This window comes from Lissotriton vulgaris, chromosome 2_1 (assembly GCF_964263255.1).
Source record: "Lissotriton vulgaris chromosome 2_1, aLisVul1.2, whole genome shotgun sequence".
Classification (NCBI taxonomy): domain Eukaryota; kingdom Metazoa; phylum Chordata; class Amphibia; order Caudata; family Salamandridae; genus Lissotriton; species Lissotriton vulgaris.
This window is the reverse complement of record NC_141687.1, coordinates 1819471321-1819489881: the sequence shown is the minus strand read 5'-3', so window position 1 is coordinate 1819489881 and position 18561 is coordinate 1819471321.

The following is an 18561-nucleotide window of genomic DNA, read 5'->3' as shown; positions in this document are numbered from 1 at the left end:
TGTATTACAGAAGGGGCAACACAAGCGCCTGCAGACCCTTCTGTAATACCAAAGTCCCATGGGGGCCCACAAAGCGGGCATCAACGCCCGCTGGGTCCTCGGGGCACTTTCCTAATACAGCCCCAGGTATATTGGATCCTCAGACCAAACTCTTCAGTACAATTCTGGCCCTTGGGAAGACTCAGAAGAAAAATTGCTGTGTTGCTGTGCTGCAAGGAGGACTGGTCTGCTGCCCTACTACTCTACTGTCCAAGTGGGTAGATTTGGACCTTCAGCTTGAACCGAGGACCCCCAGAGTGACTCCAAAAGCTTGTTGACGGGCCTCCTGATCAGAACCTCAGGGACAGAAAAGGCTCCAACAATCTTAAACCCTACACCTGGACTCTGCCTTTTGTAAGTCCTAACCCCACCGGTGGTGCACCTCCAGTCCTTGACACTGAGTCTAAAGGTGCTTTGCCATTAAAAAGAATGCCGCACCGCTTTGAAACAGTGTCGCTCACAGGTCATCGGAATCATCCCTGTGCAACGTAACCTCAATGTGGACCTTGCAACCTCAAATTGGATATGTCACAACATCGATGTAAGCCCAACTCGCAGCTCATTAGAACCACCGCTGCATGATGCATCCTCAACAAGCCCACATCGAAGCCCTCACAGCTTAATGGAATCACTGCTGCGGGACGTATCTTGAACTCGGACCTCACATCGCTTCTCAAGACCACCTATACGCAGCACAATACTCCTCAACCAAGATTTAAGGTACATTTCTCAGCGAGACTAAGTTGGTTTCTGAATCTGTCCTGTGCTCCATGGTCTGCCTGAACTTGTGACTTTGTCCCAGCCTGGTGTGACCAGATTAACACAAATGGTGCTTTAAAGGACTATTTTTATCTAAATAATTAAAATTGCATATCTCTGGTTCTACTTATTGGATTTTTGTTGCAATGCTGTAAAAAAAATTAATTTTGCTCTTTTCCAAAATAAATACTTCACAATTTATACATCAGTAAGTGGCTTGATATTGATCGAAGGCACCAACCATTATTACATTAATGTAAATGTAACTTGCACTTGTATAGCACCTATCACCCAGGGGTCTCTAAGCGCTGTACGAATACTGCTGTGGAACCCTTCCTGGCCTGTTCCTGTGAGGTGTCCACTCCTGGGCACCCCCAAGGTGAAGCCAGGCATCCTAGCGTTGTTAGGGCCAGTGTGGAGATTAAGCAAGCTATTGCCCAGAGTTGCAGAGTGGAACCCATGATTAGAGTAGGCACCAAGGCGAGAATTATCGGTCCGAGGACATTGAGCCCAAGACCCTGCCGTGACGGGGATTGAACCCTGGTCCAAGGCCAGACCTCTGCCTCAGGGTCTGCCGCTCTGACCGGTGAGCCACACTTCTCCAATCCAACTTAAAAATCCAACGGCATGGCATGTATCTCATCCAGCATTTAGTGCTCTAAAAGGAAAGGTGGTCACCAAACGGCCTTTATGCAGCTAACAATAGCTGTAATAATGAAAAGATGGTTGCGCACACTATGAATTAATAGTCCACAAAAAAATTGTCCTATCTTGTGTCGTTTTAATTATAATTTTCGAGCCTCTAGCCAACACGTGTTTAGTTTTTTCTGGCAGTATGCCTTCAACTTCATTGGGCTCAAATATAATTTACTACATGTAACCTGAAGCAATCTCATCAAATTAATAGTTCTAAATAAATTATATATATTGAGAAGTGTACCTCATGAAACCTAGTGGAGAGTACTCCACACACCAAAGTGCATCTGAAATGGCTGTTCTGTGTAACTGAATTCAGAGTATGCTCAAAGGTCTTTTCATAACTACTTTACATATTGCCTCTAAGTACAGCCTAACTGCTCTTGTGCCAAGCTTAAAGGGGTTAAGCACAGGTTAATTTGGGGTTTGCTTAGGTTTCACCCGGACAAGAATGGTAGTTACCCAACCAGTAAGCGAATTTCTCACAGTAGTCTGTTTCTGTTTGCATTCAACTTTTGTGGATTAAGCATGTTCTCCACTATTGCTCCCATGCCGAGTTTTTATTTAGGTAATATCCTCTCAGTCACAGTTCTTCCCACCGGCTCCTTGACTCTCAAAGCTATTACTTTATCTTAACGGACTCCCAACGCGCTTGAAAATTGAAGAAATTCTTCTATAACAAAAAAACTGGGGGTGGAACAGAAGAATAAGTACTAATGAGAGAAACAACGTCCTTAGAAGTTGAAGATCTGGACCTTCTACACAAACTACATGAATTGGAGAAGGAGTGTGAAGGGGCAACACATCCAGGACTGTGAAACAAACAGTTGAACTCATGGGTTTAAACATAAACAGCAGCAGTAAGACCCCGTTTAAACCAAAATCTAATTTTATGCCCATGCCCATGACACCCTAGGACTCAGTAGATGTATTTACTGATTCCGTTGTAAAAGATTAACAATCTCTGTCTATTTATTCCAGTGAAAGTTTTCTGAGAGGTAATAGGCAACAAGAAAGAAAATCTGAAATGATTGTAAAAATAAATTTTAAAAAACAGAAAGACAGTGCTACGCCAAACCGATATGGGTGGTAAAGACAGCACAGAAAGATCGAACAGTAAGATTCAGGCAGAGGGGATATCAACCCTCAGTACTTGATCAGGCACTGACTAAAGTAAATACAATGGATAGATCCAGTCTATCGCATCCTACTATGAAGGTGAAAGAAAGCTCAGTAGGAACAGAAACGAAATAAGGAGGACTACCACTTACAATGCCTACCATAGTAGGGTGAGGGACTGCTTGAGTAGGCATTGGTACCTGATAAGGAGGGATCCCATATTGAGAGAGCTGGTGTCTCAGAGATCCTTAGCCACTTTTAGAAGAGCGCGATCAATGTGACAGAATTTGGTCGAGAGCAGTCCAGAGCTAAGGACAACAGAAGGGTGGTTGCGGGCTAGTGCAGGATTATATAAATGCACGAAGTGCAAAGCCTGCACAATAGGACAGAACATGAAACAATTAAGGTCTCCGCTACTGAAAAGTCCTTGGTTGATTAGAACTCATCTGACCTGCAGAAGCGACTTTGTAATCTACATGCTTCAGTGTTCATGCCAAAAAATATACGTAGGCAGCACCATTCATATGGCACATATTCGAATATTACAACATATGAGGGCTGTGACCAATAAGGACAAAAGCTACCCATTAGCGAGGCATGTAAATGAGGCTCATAATGGCAATATCAAAGATTTAGTCTATTATGCGATTGACCAGGTACCAAAGAACAGGAGAGGTGGTAATCAGAGGTGACGATTACGTCAACTTGAGTCTAGGTATATTATATTATACTCTTCAATAGCGAGATCTCATTTGGACTCATTTCTGACTAGGACCTTTCTGTACACTTAGGAGTCTGAAAAAAGAATAGCCGCCCCCCTCTGGTTTTAGATGTTTTAACATGTAGAAGGAACTGAAGGTCACAGAACAATTATGGAATTGTGAAAATCCGCAAAGAAATAGAATGATGCAAGTTGGCACAACACTTGGGCAATAAATCAGGTGTGGCACTTGCTTAAGAGCACACAGGGTATTATGCATCATCAAATTGTGAAACACAGTGAGGGAACTGTGGTAATTGATGTTTGGTGACGGTAAATTTGCTATAAGAATCAAGAGTCAATATATGTGCAAAGCTGGATGTTTTAAATGTCATTCCCTAGCAAGAGATAAAGTGGTAAAGTAATCATGCACTAGCAGAAAGTATGCAGCCAATGGCATAATAATTCTTATAATATGCTGGAGAATCACTGTGTACAACTTGGAACATCAGTATAATGCACTTGAAGTATAATCTACGACCGTGATTTAGATATTCACTTGAATGTAGATGAAGGAAGCTGCATACACGATCAGGTTTCCCATTGAGAAACAGTACAACAACCTTTACAGTATACTGGAAAAGTATTGTTTACAACTCTTGAGAATTATTTTCAAGCGTAATGCACGTGCACTTTAGTATACAACCTTGATTCGGATATTTACTTGAATGTAATTGAAGGACATCGCATATGCGCATTGGTTTCCCACTATAAAATGAAATTATGGAAGTCTTTGGATTTGAAGACTAATATTTATGAATTTATTTTTGTGCCGTTCAACAAAATGATTATTTAATTCATGCAATGGTTAAATGAAATTTAGTATTACTAGTTGCATTTACTCACAGCAAGAATAGCGAAGCATAGTCTTGTTTTCAGTGGTGATGACTATTGCGACCCACGTGACCGGCAGCATCTAGTGGTTTTAGAAACCATGGATATGCAACAAATGCTTGATGTGTGATCAAGGTGGTTAAATCTAAACACGTTACAGCTGTAAATAAATCCAAGCACTTTTTTCCCCAAGGAGTGGTGTGGTGTCTTTTACCAGAGTGGATGTCCGATCCGAAAGCAGGGTTTGGAACTGGTAGTATATATATATATATATACACACATATATATATATATATATATATATATATTCAAGAATCTTTATTCGGGGATTAAAAAACACCATAAAAGCACATAAATATACACAAGAACACCTTAACACCTTGGATGCGTAGGATATTCCTCTCCTGTGCTGGGCCATAATGATCATGGGTGTGGTCATGACGAGCTCAGCTCGTCATGAGCACACGAGCACCGTGCCTCATGACGAGCTGAACTAGTCATGAGCACCGAAGGGGTTAAAAACACATAAATATACACAAATTAAAACCTGATTACATATTATATAGATCCCGACTCCTGATTATACAAATAGGTTAAAAAGGTTTTACATGGTCCATAATCAAGCCAACCCTCTTGTTTTCCTTAATCTTAAAGAGACCTTTAAAAAGTTCATTACACAGAATAATGTACGGGGGTCATTCGCTCTTTGCAAGAAGAGCAGTGCCGTTTTGGCATGTCTCAGCTTGGCTTGTTTTAAAATACCCACCAAGAAACTACACCTAGGTATAGCATAAATGGGGCACAGAAGTACTAAGTGAAGGGTGTCCTGCGGAAACCTATTGTCGCAGCCGCATGCACCCCTCTGCTCAACTGATAATGTAAAACCTGGTGGGTCCGCTAACAAATTAGGTAAAAGATTAAGCCTAAAGCGGGACATTAGGAACCTCTCCTGAGCATTGTACATAACCCAGAGATACGGTTCCATGCCCTCCGTGGACTTCACAAGGTCATATGCAATTACTGAGCGTTTGGTCCCTTCAGCTGCTTCTCTCCGGGTGGCTCTCCAATCCAAAAACGCTCTTTTAATTTTAAGTTTGTCTCTAGGTAAAATAGCTGTGGGGTTTGTGAAAAGGTCCTTCTGGTCTAGATCTTCAAAGATACTTTTCACGTATTTCAGCCATGCTATTTCCAGACCTTCTTCACTATCCAGACAGTCTCTTAGAATTTGTCTGCTTAACGCTGCCTCAGGGTTTGCCCAGATTTTTATCCATGCCAAAACTGGTCTGAGCTTGACTAGGTCTTCAATATATGGCATCCCTAGTTCCCTGTGAGCGATTACAGCGTGGGTACTCCGAGGTATTTTCAACATCGATCAGAAATATTTGTTTTCCTCCCACTGTAATTGATCAATATTAACAAAACCCCCTACTTCGGAGCCATATAACAAATTCATGATTTGTTCAGGGGACCAACGACCCAATCTACGCCCGTAACCTACAACGGCCCCATTTGTGGCTATCAGTTTACTGCATCGATTTTCCACCGGAGAATCAAATTTGAGTGACCCATCAAATAACAGTCCAAGATAGGAAAAGGACTGTACCTTTTCTAGAGTGTGGTTCCCTATACGAAAGGAGAAATGTTTACATGGTTTTCTGCCAGCCAACATTACATAGGACTTGCTCAAATTCACTGAAAGATCTAATGTATCCATGAATTTTGCGAATCCATCAATTAGGGTCTGTAGGCTCTTCGGGTGTGGGCCAAAAGGACCACATCATCCGCATACAAAAGCACCAGGATCTGACGCGTTCCTACTCTCAGGCAATCTGTTTTCAAAGCCACCAGGGCCTGCTCTAAGTTGTTGATATAGAGCAAGAACAAAAAGGGGGCAAGAATACAACCCTGCCTCACCCCACTGGTGCATGTAAAGGGTTCAGTGTTCTCCCCCTTTGTGTGATAAAGGACCTTGGCTGTGGTGTCCCAGTGGAGTTCTCTAAAAATATTAATTAGGCCCGATCAATTCCCAAGTTACCCATTAAGGCCCAAAGTTTTTTCCTGTTGACATGGTCAAAAGCGGCTGCCAGATCCATAAAACCCAGATAAAGCACTTCATTGCTGGCACCGCCCTGAATCTGAGGAGGCTGAGCCAACTCATGGTGCCTAGCGCCGAGGGTAGGGACACAGAGGGATGCATATCCCTGGACCTTCGACAGGCCTTTGATTCCCTCAGGTGGGACTATATGCTTACGGCGATGGCCAGGTTTGGGATCCCACCGGAATTCATAGCTTGGGTGTCCCTACTGTATCGGGGACCTACAACACGGGTCCGCACTAATAAATGTATCTCGGCCCCATTCAAGATAGAAAAGGGAACGAGATAAGGGTGCCCGCTATCGCCCTTACTATTTATACTTGCGCTGGAACCATTAATGATAAAAGTGCGGGCCTCTGCAGCCACTGCTGGTATCAACAGGCTCACGAACCATCATGCCATCTCAGCATATGCGGATGAAATATTGCTATTTTTGAATGATGTCACCGGTCCAATGCACCCATTATCGGAGATCTTCTCTGCTTTCCACGACCTCTCGGGCCTTATGATCAATGACACCAAATCGTATGGGTTGGGATTCCACAAAACACTAGACGAGATACATATCCCGTTTGGTCCCTACCGCTTTCAGATAGCACCAGTTACCTTTAAATACTTAGGCGTCCAGATATATCGCCAACCAAAGGACATGCTGGAGGGCAATTTGGGAAAGGCACTACGGGATCTGAAGTCCCAGGTGCGCTTCTGGACCTCCCTGCCTTTGTCTGTGGCGGGCAGAGTTGCCATCTCCAAAATGGTGGTACTGCCAAGACTACTCTACTTCTTCACTAACTTGCCTGTCCTCGTGCCTGCCCCCCTTTTCAAGTCCCTAAACACGATGCTAACGGAACTAGTGTGGGGTACAGGCAGACGACGCATAAGCTTGGCAAAATTACAACTTCCCACGGGCAAGGGCGGATTGGGGGTGCCAGACCTGATGGCATACGGATATGCATGTCAACTGCAATGGCTGGCGGGCCGGAACCTCCAAGAATTAGATATGACGGAATCAGACAGGCAACGGGGGGACATACACCGGTTGTTACTTCCAAAAGCCAGGATACCAGACACAGCGCCACCACTGCTTAGGCTGGCGATAACACAGTGGAAAAGGGCAGTACGATACACAAACAGAAATAAGTCCTATGCACCCTCAATTCCATTGCTGGGCATACTGTTGGAACGGGTTTACTGACAGAACGGAAGCTACACCCTTGGACTGACGCTGGAGTCACACAAGTCGGGGATTTCTTCTCAGACGGTGGACTCATGATACATGCAGATTTCCTCAGGTTGCACCAGACGCCCACGGCACTGTTTATAACACATGCGCAAGTCACACATTATATAACCACGCACTGGGCGAGAGGTGGTCTGGAACCGGATACTAACACACTGATCGTTATGATGTATCTGATGGGAACGGGTAGCCACCTAACGAAATGGCTGACTCATGGCATCAGAGCCGGCAGAACTAATCCACTACAAACCCTCAGTATGCGTTGGGAGCAGGATGTGGGGAGGGCTATGCATGACAAGGAATGGGAGAGGGCGCTCCAACTGCCAAAGAAAACATCCCGCAACCCTAAATTCAAGTTTATACAGCTCATGATAGTCCATAGGTCATACCTGACTCTGCACAGGCTGCGGACGATGTTCCCTGATACAACCGGAACATGCCCCAGATGTCAACACGACGATGCGGGACTCTTACATATGTTCTGGACCTGCCCCCAAACTGTACAATTACGGGGGCACGATTCACCACATCCTGAGTGACGTAGCACCGGGCAGGCCCTACACGTCCGCTTTATTTGGATTACTGGGAATAGGCCACAAAGAGAAGAAACGGAGTGTGACTACTCAGTTTGTGGATCTAGCGTGGTTACTGGCGAAAAGGACGATTGCCATGAATTGGAAGTCAGCTAGGCCACCAGACGTGGACAACTGGGGCAGGGAAGTAATACGATGGGGTAAGGCAGAGGGGCAGGAACTACATAGGGAAGAGCGCAGGGGACTCCGTAAACATCCCATTTCTCTAGACTGGACCCAATTGTTGATGGAATTTGAGCAGGGTCTTCAGGAACTCGATGATTAGGGGTGCGTCTACAAGTAATAACAGAAGTTGGACGTGGATTGCGCTGGGATGAATTGTCTGTTTGGGGCCACACACATGTTCACTGTATATTAATAGCCCCTAGCCCTGCCTGAAAAGCAGACCTTGCTGGACTCACATGCTGTCATACAATGTTTTGCTCACGTGTAACAGGAGAATGTAAAAGAACCCTCGACTAGGTTAACACGTCTATTTTAACCGAACCATTGCCTCTACTGATCTTAATAGCTGGATCTTTCAGTGCAAGTGGGGGGAGGGTACAGTTCCGGGTTTGGGGTGTTTTCACAAAAATCAAAAATACTAATACTGAAAGTATACTGTACTGTTCACCGTTACTGTGGAAATGTTTTGCTGATAAGAGATATTGCACCGTGTATGTTAAGGTGAATTAATGTGATTAATAAAGAAATTTTCAAACAAAAAACAAAACAAAACAAAAAAAATCGCTTCATTGCTGGCTTTTGTGTATTTGGTAACCAGCAAATAAAGGTTGAGGCACTGATCACTTGTGGACCTCCCTGTCCTGAAACCATACTGGGTGTCCGAAATGGTCCCATGTTCTTCGGTCCACTCTATGAGGCGATTGAGATAACCCGTCCCAGCACTTTGGCGGAGACGTCAATTAATGATATAGGCCGATAGCACTGGAGGTTATCCCGGTCACCCTTTTTGAAAATAGGGACAATTATTGCCGTGGACCAAGAGCGAGGTAAACCACACCTAATGGCCGAGTTTATAACTCTGGTGAGAATTGGGGCCCATAGATCTATATTGCTCAGGTACAGGTCTGGGGGAGTGCCATCGGGTCCTGGGGCTTTATTTCTTGTCAAACCCTCAATACCTACAGTAATTTCATTTAGTGAGAATTCTACTCCTTGGACCTGTGGGCATACCCTTCCCCCCTCCAGTACAATTTCCTGGCTGTAATTATACAGGCCCTCAAAATCTGTGATCCAATGTTCTGGGAGGACGTTTGCAGTACTCTCAGGGGCATTGGTATCTTGAAAGCATGGTTTATTAATGATTCTCCAAAATTCTGCCATGTCCCTCCTATCTGCAGCCTCCCTTCAATCTGCCCAGGCATCTGCTTGGAGTGATAGTTTCCTCTTTTTTACTGCCTTCTTGTATGCCTGTCTGCACTGCACCACTCTTTGCTTATCCCTGGGGACATTTTTTAGACTAGTTTTTAACTCCCTCAGGGCGTGCGAGCATTCCCTGTCAAACCATCTTGGGTGAGTAGTATTATTCCTAGAGGAACTTGTCTTTAGAAGCCCTTCAATCAGATTGGTTATTATCCCAAATGCCTTAATAACCTGTGGGCCCTCGACCACAGGGTCTAAGCACACACCGATGGGTTATTTTCCAGAAACCATTAGTGATTTATAAAAGGCCTCATCATCAATTTTGGACCACCTCAACCGTCTGCCCTGGTCTGTTACCCTAACAGGGGTCCCTACTGTTAACCCTCTCTTGGGTCGATCCAGGCACATGAGTTCTAGAGCCAGAGGGTTGTGGTCGCTGAATGGACTCCACTCGATCCCCACTGACCTGATCCAGTTTTTAGATAACCTGGAAGCTAATATATAGTCAATGTAAGACGAGCACCCTCTCCCTTTGAAGGTTGGGACCAAAGTTCCCTCCTTCTCCAGGCTAATCATGTCACTAGTATGTTCCAGGGCGTGTGTTTTTAGTAATCTACTAAAGACCATTCCCTCTACGTGTGTTTAAAGTGGGGGCCTTTCTCAACAGGACCAGTCTGCATTCAGGGGAAATAACTTTGGACATAGATGACAGTTAAAATCACCCATAACAAGAACAATGGATTCAGGAGCACCTTTCATCTAGTTCCTGGGTAAGTCTATGATCTAATTCTTGGGGTGTCGGGTCGTTAACTCCAAGGGCTCCTTCATTATAAATATTAAACAGAATCAGCCTTGTCCCACTGCCCATGAACCCCAGAGCCTGGAGGTTATTTGAGATCCAGGATCGGCTAGTCCATGTTCCTTGCAGATTTAAGTCCACATATACGGACAATCGTCCCATTGCTCTTCCTGATCTCGATCTCTGAGCAGGCACAAAAAAACATTTATACCCGGTCATGTGAAAAGGGATGTTATCCACGACCCAAGTCTCTTGCAAACTAATTATTTGGAACTTATTTATGTACTGCCACCATTCAGTGTTGTCAAATTTACTTACTAGGCTGGCAATGTTCCAAGATATGATCTTTAACCCCCCTTTCTGATGGTTGGTCGTAGACTAGCCCCTGAACACTTACATTTCCAATGTCCAGCCCCTCATTTACCCCTCCGGGCATTACAGGAGCCCCTCAGGGACTGCTTTGTACCACCAAAACGTCAGGTTTGGACCATATATATATATATATATATATATATATATATATATATATATATATACACACATATACATACATACATATACATACATACATATATACACACACACACACACACCCACACATTTAAATCTCTAACAAACGCTGTTCAAATGTCAAACTCGCAGCATGTCACGGACTCCCAAGATAGCAAAGCGGAGATTTATTCATGGCAACAACTCTACGCGTTTCGGAGCCTGCGCTCCATGCTCGCTTATATAATTTGTTACACAGTAATGTTTGATACAATATTCATCATTTATCATTATGTGTCTAATTTAAATGCGGTGTAGTTGTAACATTGTAGCACTACTAGTATGTCTTCATTGTCTACTATCACGTGGTTTGTGCAAACACTGTGTCTTTCACTTTAAAAGTTTGGCGCGTTTACCTGCACTCCACCCGTGAGCAAGAGGTAGGCTTACCTCGAAACGCGTAGGGGTTGTTTTTCCGCCAAATAAACCTAAGCACTTAAAAACTGTATTTGGGCTTCGACTCTGGTGTTTCAAGAAATGAAGATTGCGCCAGGAACTTAACATATCAAAGGTTTGGCGACCCTGTCGAATGCCCGCTGTAAAAGCGGCAGGAGCACGCCATCCGCATGTTTTTTCGATTTCAAATGAAAACGCTTCTGCCCACCTTGAACGCGACTGCCTTAAACATCGAGGTTTGTGGATTCTCTAACCAAGCGGCGAACTTTTACTGAAACCGCGTACAGTGGTATACGTTGTCTGGAGCGGAAAGAACAGCATTTCAACTCTAGATTTCCACTGTTGAAGTTATGTAAATGCGTTAATTACCTCGGACGCCGTGTTTTCAAACGGAGGCATCACGAGTTGGGCGAAACAGATTACTTTATAGTGCTGACAGCGACACGCCGGGGGGCTCACTGTATAGGTGACAATGATGAATCATTTTTGTCCACCATAAGCGTGGAAGGGTATACTCAGATGTGAGTCCCTAGCTCCTTGCACCATCAGGATTCAAGCAAGCCGGGCCGAAGACGGCTGAAATGCCAGAAACCGGTCCCCGGTAGCTTGTTTCCTTCCCAGTATAAGAATTGGCTTGGTAGTTTGGTCTGCCCTGTTCCCATGATGCACTGGGCCAGGGTCAGGCTAATTTGCATATAGCCAAGTTCTGAGCTGGGATGGTGCAGTGAGCTAAAAAACGGTGATGGATCAAGCCCTGATCTTTGGACTGGGTAAGAGTGGTCTGCTTAATTCAGACACTCTGTTCATCACCACCCCCTTTTCTGAATCGTATAGGTGACAATGGCTGATATGAGGAACAGCAGGAGGAAGGAGGCGGCGGATAAACTATTTACCCATGCTGGGACCAGTGTGGAGGAAAATGCAAGCACGAGCACGCTACCAGTCAAAACGGTGGACGAGGCTAAACGATTATGGGACACGCTCTGGAAGGTACTTAAACGTGAACAATCTAAGTGGTGGGAAGCGGCTGCTCTCACCAAATACCTCGAATGTAATCGAGTACCAAGAGGTTTGCGAATATTTATCATTCCTACCTTCCAGAAACCAGACCCAGAACTCATCAACGAGTGGATGGAAAACAACAATGCATGTTCTAATAACATGTTAAAAATATTGATTAAGTATGCTGAACAGGAGTGTGCCAAACTGAATGAGGAGAGTGAAGTCCTTATAACCAAATTGAAAGAAAAATATACTGAAACGGATTTTGCAACTGAGATGGCTAAATTAAATAAACGTTTGGAAAAAATTGAACAAGAAATAAGACAAAAAACAAAGAAAATTCCTCCGTGACGAGGTCGACTACAAAAAGGGACAGATTCTTACTTTTGCTAAAAGATTTGACGCTCTAAGAGACTCAGCTAAAAAAGACCGGAAAAGTAAATCAGCCAGTAAGAATGTAACTATTTCTGAAGTCACTGTGAGCACAGAGGATGAAACTGCATTGGTGGTTACAGAAAGTGAGTCTGGCGAGAGTGATGTTTCCGATTTGGAGGAGAATATTGCCCCAAAAGACAGAATTTTAAACGAGCTCGCTTTGATGGTACAAGGACGTCAAGTGGGCACGCCTCAAAGAAATCGTGGAAGAGGCGGCAGAGGAGGAAACAAAGCAATTGGAAGAGGAATCGTAAAGAATGTGGCCAGCCCGGTGGGAATGCGCACAAGGGGCAAATCTGCGAAGAAATGATGACCAGAACAGTGGTAAATTTATCTAAACGTACTTTAACATCTGATCAATTAGAAGTATTGTCTAGAGGTCTTTCCTTTTGCCCTACGGCAAGATTTAATTTACCAACTCACGCATAGACTTATTCAGGTTCACCCGGAAGCTTAAGTTAAAAAAGTGGTTTGCCAGCAAAATACCTCTGAAAAAAGACGAAAGTCAAGACAAAGTGAGTAGATTGACTCTTAATGATGCTGAAACTTTGCAAACTTTCCATGAATTAGCTGGATGTGACAATATCTTTGATGATCCGGTACTGAACCTGGTTGAAACAGAAACAGTTGACATAAGCAGTATGAGTGGTTTTAAACCCAAATCTGTCTTTGTACCCAACATTGTAAATACCTATATTGACACTTTTGAACAGGGTATGTTGGTTGAAATGCGTAGAATTGATAAGAAAAGACCTAAGCTTAATATGAACCTCAGTAGAAATCAGTTTCTTGCATTACAGGATATGACAAGTTGGTCCGATGTGGTGATCAAAAACAGCGATAAGGGGGGCAACGTGGTTATTTGGCCCCTAGACATGTACTTGAAGGAAGGAGACAGGCAGTTGAGTGATTTGGAAAGTTTTGTCACAGCTACTAAACAGGAATATAATGAAATGAAACAAATGTATCATGATAAATTGTACAATTGGAAAGAAATGGGTACAATAGAAGATGAGGAGTATACGTTTTTGCTATGCAAACATCCCTTGATACCGGCATTATACTTACTGCCCAAATTGCACAAAAACATTGAAACACCGCCTGGGAGACCAATTGTCTCATCTGTGGGCAGCTTATTAGAAAATACCTCTCGGTATATTGATCACTTTTTGCAGCCTTCAGTACATGCTTTACCATCTTATGTCAGAGATACCTCTGACTTCTTGAGAATTATTGACAAATTTACATGGAAACCAGAATATTGGCTGATTAGCTTTGATGTGGTCAGCTTGTATACAAGCATACCACAAAATCTGGGTATTGACGCATGTAAACACTTTTTAAGAAATCGCTCTCTCTCACATTTGGTGCATACCAACATGTTACTTGAAATGATGTGGCTATGCCTCAGTAACAATTTTTTTATCTTCAATAAACGCATGTACAAACAAATCCGTGGGACGGCGATGGGTACTTGCTTCGCCCCCAGTTTCGCAGGGTTGTACCTGGGCTGGTGGGAGGAGCTAGTGGTGAGTAACATCCCCCACTTCAGTGCCCACACCGTCCTATGGATAAGATACATAGACGACATTTTCTGCATCTGGAATGGCACACTCAATCAAGCACAAGAGTTTGAGACAATTATTAACAAAAATAGCCTCAATCTCAAATTCACTAGCCAAATGAGCCAAACGCAACTTGAGTTCTTAGATGTGAGCCTGGTAGTTAAGGATGGGGCACTCACTAGCTCACTATTTCGCAAAAAAACTGCGGGAAATAGTCTCCTTAATGCTGATAGCTGTCATCCAGCCACACTTATACGTAGTATACCGTTGGGAGAACTCATCAGGGCCAAACGGAATTGCAGCACAACTGACAGTTATGAGAAAGAGAAAGAACTAATGAGGAAGAGGTTCTCTGATAGGGGCTACTCTAAGAAAACCATCAAACAGGCGGAAGTTAAGGTAGCCCAGATGGAAAGGGGGGATCTCCTGATACCTAAACAGCGTAAGAAAGATGAAACTATTCGTTTCATAACTACTTACAATTGTCAATCTTGGGAAGTAAGACGTGGGTTAAAAAAATTCTGGGATGTTCTCAGATTAGACAAAGATCTGCAGGAAATAACACAAAATTCCCCGTCCGTTACATATAAAAAAGCTAAATCACTGAAAGACCTGTTAAGTACTACACTTATCAAAGATCGCCCGAAACATAATGCGATACAAGGATTTTTTCCTTGTAAAAGGTGTAAAGCATGTAGATTTAGTAAAAACTGCAAATCCATCAAACTTTCCCCAGATCAGGAGGAACACAAAATCACCAAACACCTTAGCTGCTCTACCGAATATGCCATTTATGCACTACAATGTCCCTGTGACAAATTCTACATCGGGTGTACCACCAAACAAGCCAAACTCAGAGTCCTGGAACATCTCAGGGCTATAAAAAATCTCAACCAGCAGTACCCAGTGGCCAGGCATTTTGCCTTAGAACACAATCAAAATCCTAATCTGTTAAACTTTGTGGTACTGGACTGTGTTGAAAATAAGGAGAGAGGTGGCAACAGGTGGCTGGATTTAAGAAAGCTAGAGTCCAGATATATATTCAAATATAATACAATCCAACCTGTTGGTCATAACCTCGGGGTAGAATTGGCAATCCACCTTCGAGATTGAACTCTGTATTGATATGACTGTAACCGTGTATAGTGCCTTCATTGACTGAATAACTGTTTTTATTCTGACATCGCCTCCTTGGTGTTCACTGCTAACTTTTAACTGAGTTTAATTATTTTCACATGCACATGCACATGCACAGTATAATAGATGTTGATGTTGGGGACATAAGTGCTGAAAAATATACTGTTGTCTCTTGTTGCAGATGTTGGACTCCTGCCCACTTGGGCTGAATGGTGATACTGTCAAACACGTTCTCTACAGCACATCAGATGGTGTATTCCCACTTGGGAGTTATCTTCTATTAATTGAAACACGCGCAATATGGATTCAATATTGTGTGACTTTTTCTATGTTGTGTGCGATATTGATCACAACCATTACCTTATAACATATGCGGGTTTAACGCATTTCACTTCTGTAACGCAATGTGATGCTTTTTCATTTCTGACCTATAACTGATTGGTCTTAATAAGTTACACTGCAATTTTCAAGAAATTCACTGTATATAATTTTGTTTATATAATTTCTTGTTACACAGTAATGTTTGATACAATATTCATCATTTATCATTATGTGTCTAATTTAAATGCGGTGTAGTTGTAACATTGTAGCACTACTAGTATGTCTTCATTGTCTACTATCACGTGGTTTGTGCAAACACTGTGTCTTTCACTTTAAAAGTTTTCCGCGTTTACCTGCACTCCACCCGTGAGCAAGAGGTAGGCTTACCTCGAAACGCGTAGGGGTTGTTTTTCCGCCAAATAAACCTAAGCACTTAAAAACTGTATTTGGGCTTCGACTCTCGTGTTTCAAGAAATGAAGATTGCGCCAGGAACTTAACGTGTATATGTGTTTATATATATATATATATATAAACACATATACATACATATACACACACACACACACACATTTAAATCTCTAACAAACGCTGTTCAAATTTCAAACTCACAGCATGTCAGGGACTCCCAAGATAGCAAAGCAGAGATTTATTCAAGGCAACAACTCTACGCGTTTCGGAGCCTGCGCTCCATGCTCGCGAGCGCAGGCTCCGAAATTCGTAGATTGTTGCCATGCCATGAATGAATCACCACTTTGCAATCTTGGGAGTCCGAGACATGCTATGAGTTTGAAGTTTTAACAGCATTTGTTGGATTTATTGGGAATTGCAATCCCGTCGCAGAACGCCATCGCCTGAGATTCGGGTAAGAGCGAATTATTTGCTGTGGATTATATATATATATATCCTTCAAGGGTGGTGATCAAATCCGTTGTCTCGGAGCATAAAAGTTTTATATGTTTGTCTTTGTCATTAATTTTAGTGAAATGATATGAACAATTTTGTTTTATTCAGATAACAGGATGGATTGAATGGAATGCAGTTAAGAAAAGTATGAAGCTTGTTCATTGTTCTGAAGACCAGCCGAGCCTACCAACAAATTGGTATAAGGTTAAAAGATTAGAATATGCATACAAGTAGAAATCTAAAAGACCTACTTAGATTGTAGATGATTTATTTCAGTTCTTTTACTTTGTAATAACAATAAATCCCAGACTAGAATCTGCATGAAAGCTTGTGAAAGCAGACAATAGTAAGCCCACTAGGGCTGAATTGCCAAATTAAAATTAGTATATCTGAACAGAAGTCCGAATTTAACCTGTATGAAAAATATAAACTGTTAGGCCTTTGCTTGTGATGGAACATACAATTATAACTATAATTAGACATACCTCAAGCCCACTTGGGCTAGATTGTTAAAGAAAGGGAAATTTCTAGAGATTTTACACTCAATATGTAAGGCTGAACTTGCATAGTTTGAGGTGGACAATAACGTGTTAAAACTAAAACAATAAGGATAACAAATAATGCTCATATTGAAACGGCTATTGATTTATTTTAATACCAAAGAAATGTGGTTCTGACAAAATACAATTAGGTTCTCTTCACCAAATGTATTTTAAATCACTTTATAAGACGAAAAGATTGAGTGCTGTAACTCTGTCTTTCTATTATGTTTATCACATGACTGTTTATTTAAACACATTGAAACAAAGACGCCTTTACTCGTGATCAAGGGCGTTGTCCCCGAAACGCGTTGAGTCTTGACTGAAACCGAAAATAAATACAGTTTTGCAACATTTGTGTCTACGGCGTGCTGTTTGAAGGAAAAGGGAGCCGCAGAACGCTGCCACAAGCGGCAAGGAAAAGGCGACTATTCCTCGATGATTTCCCTTTTCTTCTTTAAGGGTATTTTTTTATTGTGTCTGGTTGTCACACCATTCTTCACTGGGTATAAACTCCTGGAGCGCATGCCGCAGCGGTCTGTATCTTAACCATTGTGTTGCTGACATCTTATATTCTTTCTGCAAGTGATCAAATGGAACTATGCCATTTATGTCCCAGATATCCACCAGTGTGAAGCAAGCAATGACATAACAGCCTCAAAAGTCCTGTAGCGAGGTCACCGGTTGCAGTCTGGTCTTCTCCCACAATCGTGTTTTGGGGGTCAGTGTTTTATCCCACTTAATTTCCTTGTGCAATCGGCACCTGGTGTACATCACGATCTTTGTCCTGGGTCCCTCCTGTAAGTCTAGCTTTCCCCCATACAGCACACAGAGATAGCTCTAGTCTCCCACTCCCTTCCTGTTGAGACAGAATTCCGGGTTGGCCCAGTCTGAGTAAGCCCATTCTTTAACCACTCCAACCTGCTCCGCCTCGTAGTAGATGGTTGGAAGGGCTATGCTGCCTTCATATTTGCTTCGCTGGGGTACCTTCATTGGGATCCAATGTCCCCCCAACCTCCTCTGCCGAGCAGCTTCTTGACCATTATATCCACCTTAGTGAAGAAAGCTTAGCAGGGAAAGCATCTGGGACCTTATGAAGGCAGTTTTAGAGGATGGAGAGGAGCCGCGGCAGCGCAATCATATTGAGCATAGCCGCCTGCCTTTAAGCGACAGCAGCAGCATATGCCAGTGCCTCACATCCACTTCCAATCGCTGAACCATGGGCAACAAATTTCCCTCAATGTGCTGCTGCCGTCCTGGTGATCCAAATCCCCTAGTATTTGAATCTTTGGGGCTCCACCCATAGTGGAAGAGGCAGTGCCCCCACATGCTCCCAACCTCCCAGTGGATACAGTAAGGACTTTTCCCAGTTGATCGCGAAGCAGGAGTATCTACCAAAGCTCCAGAAGATATC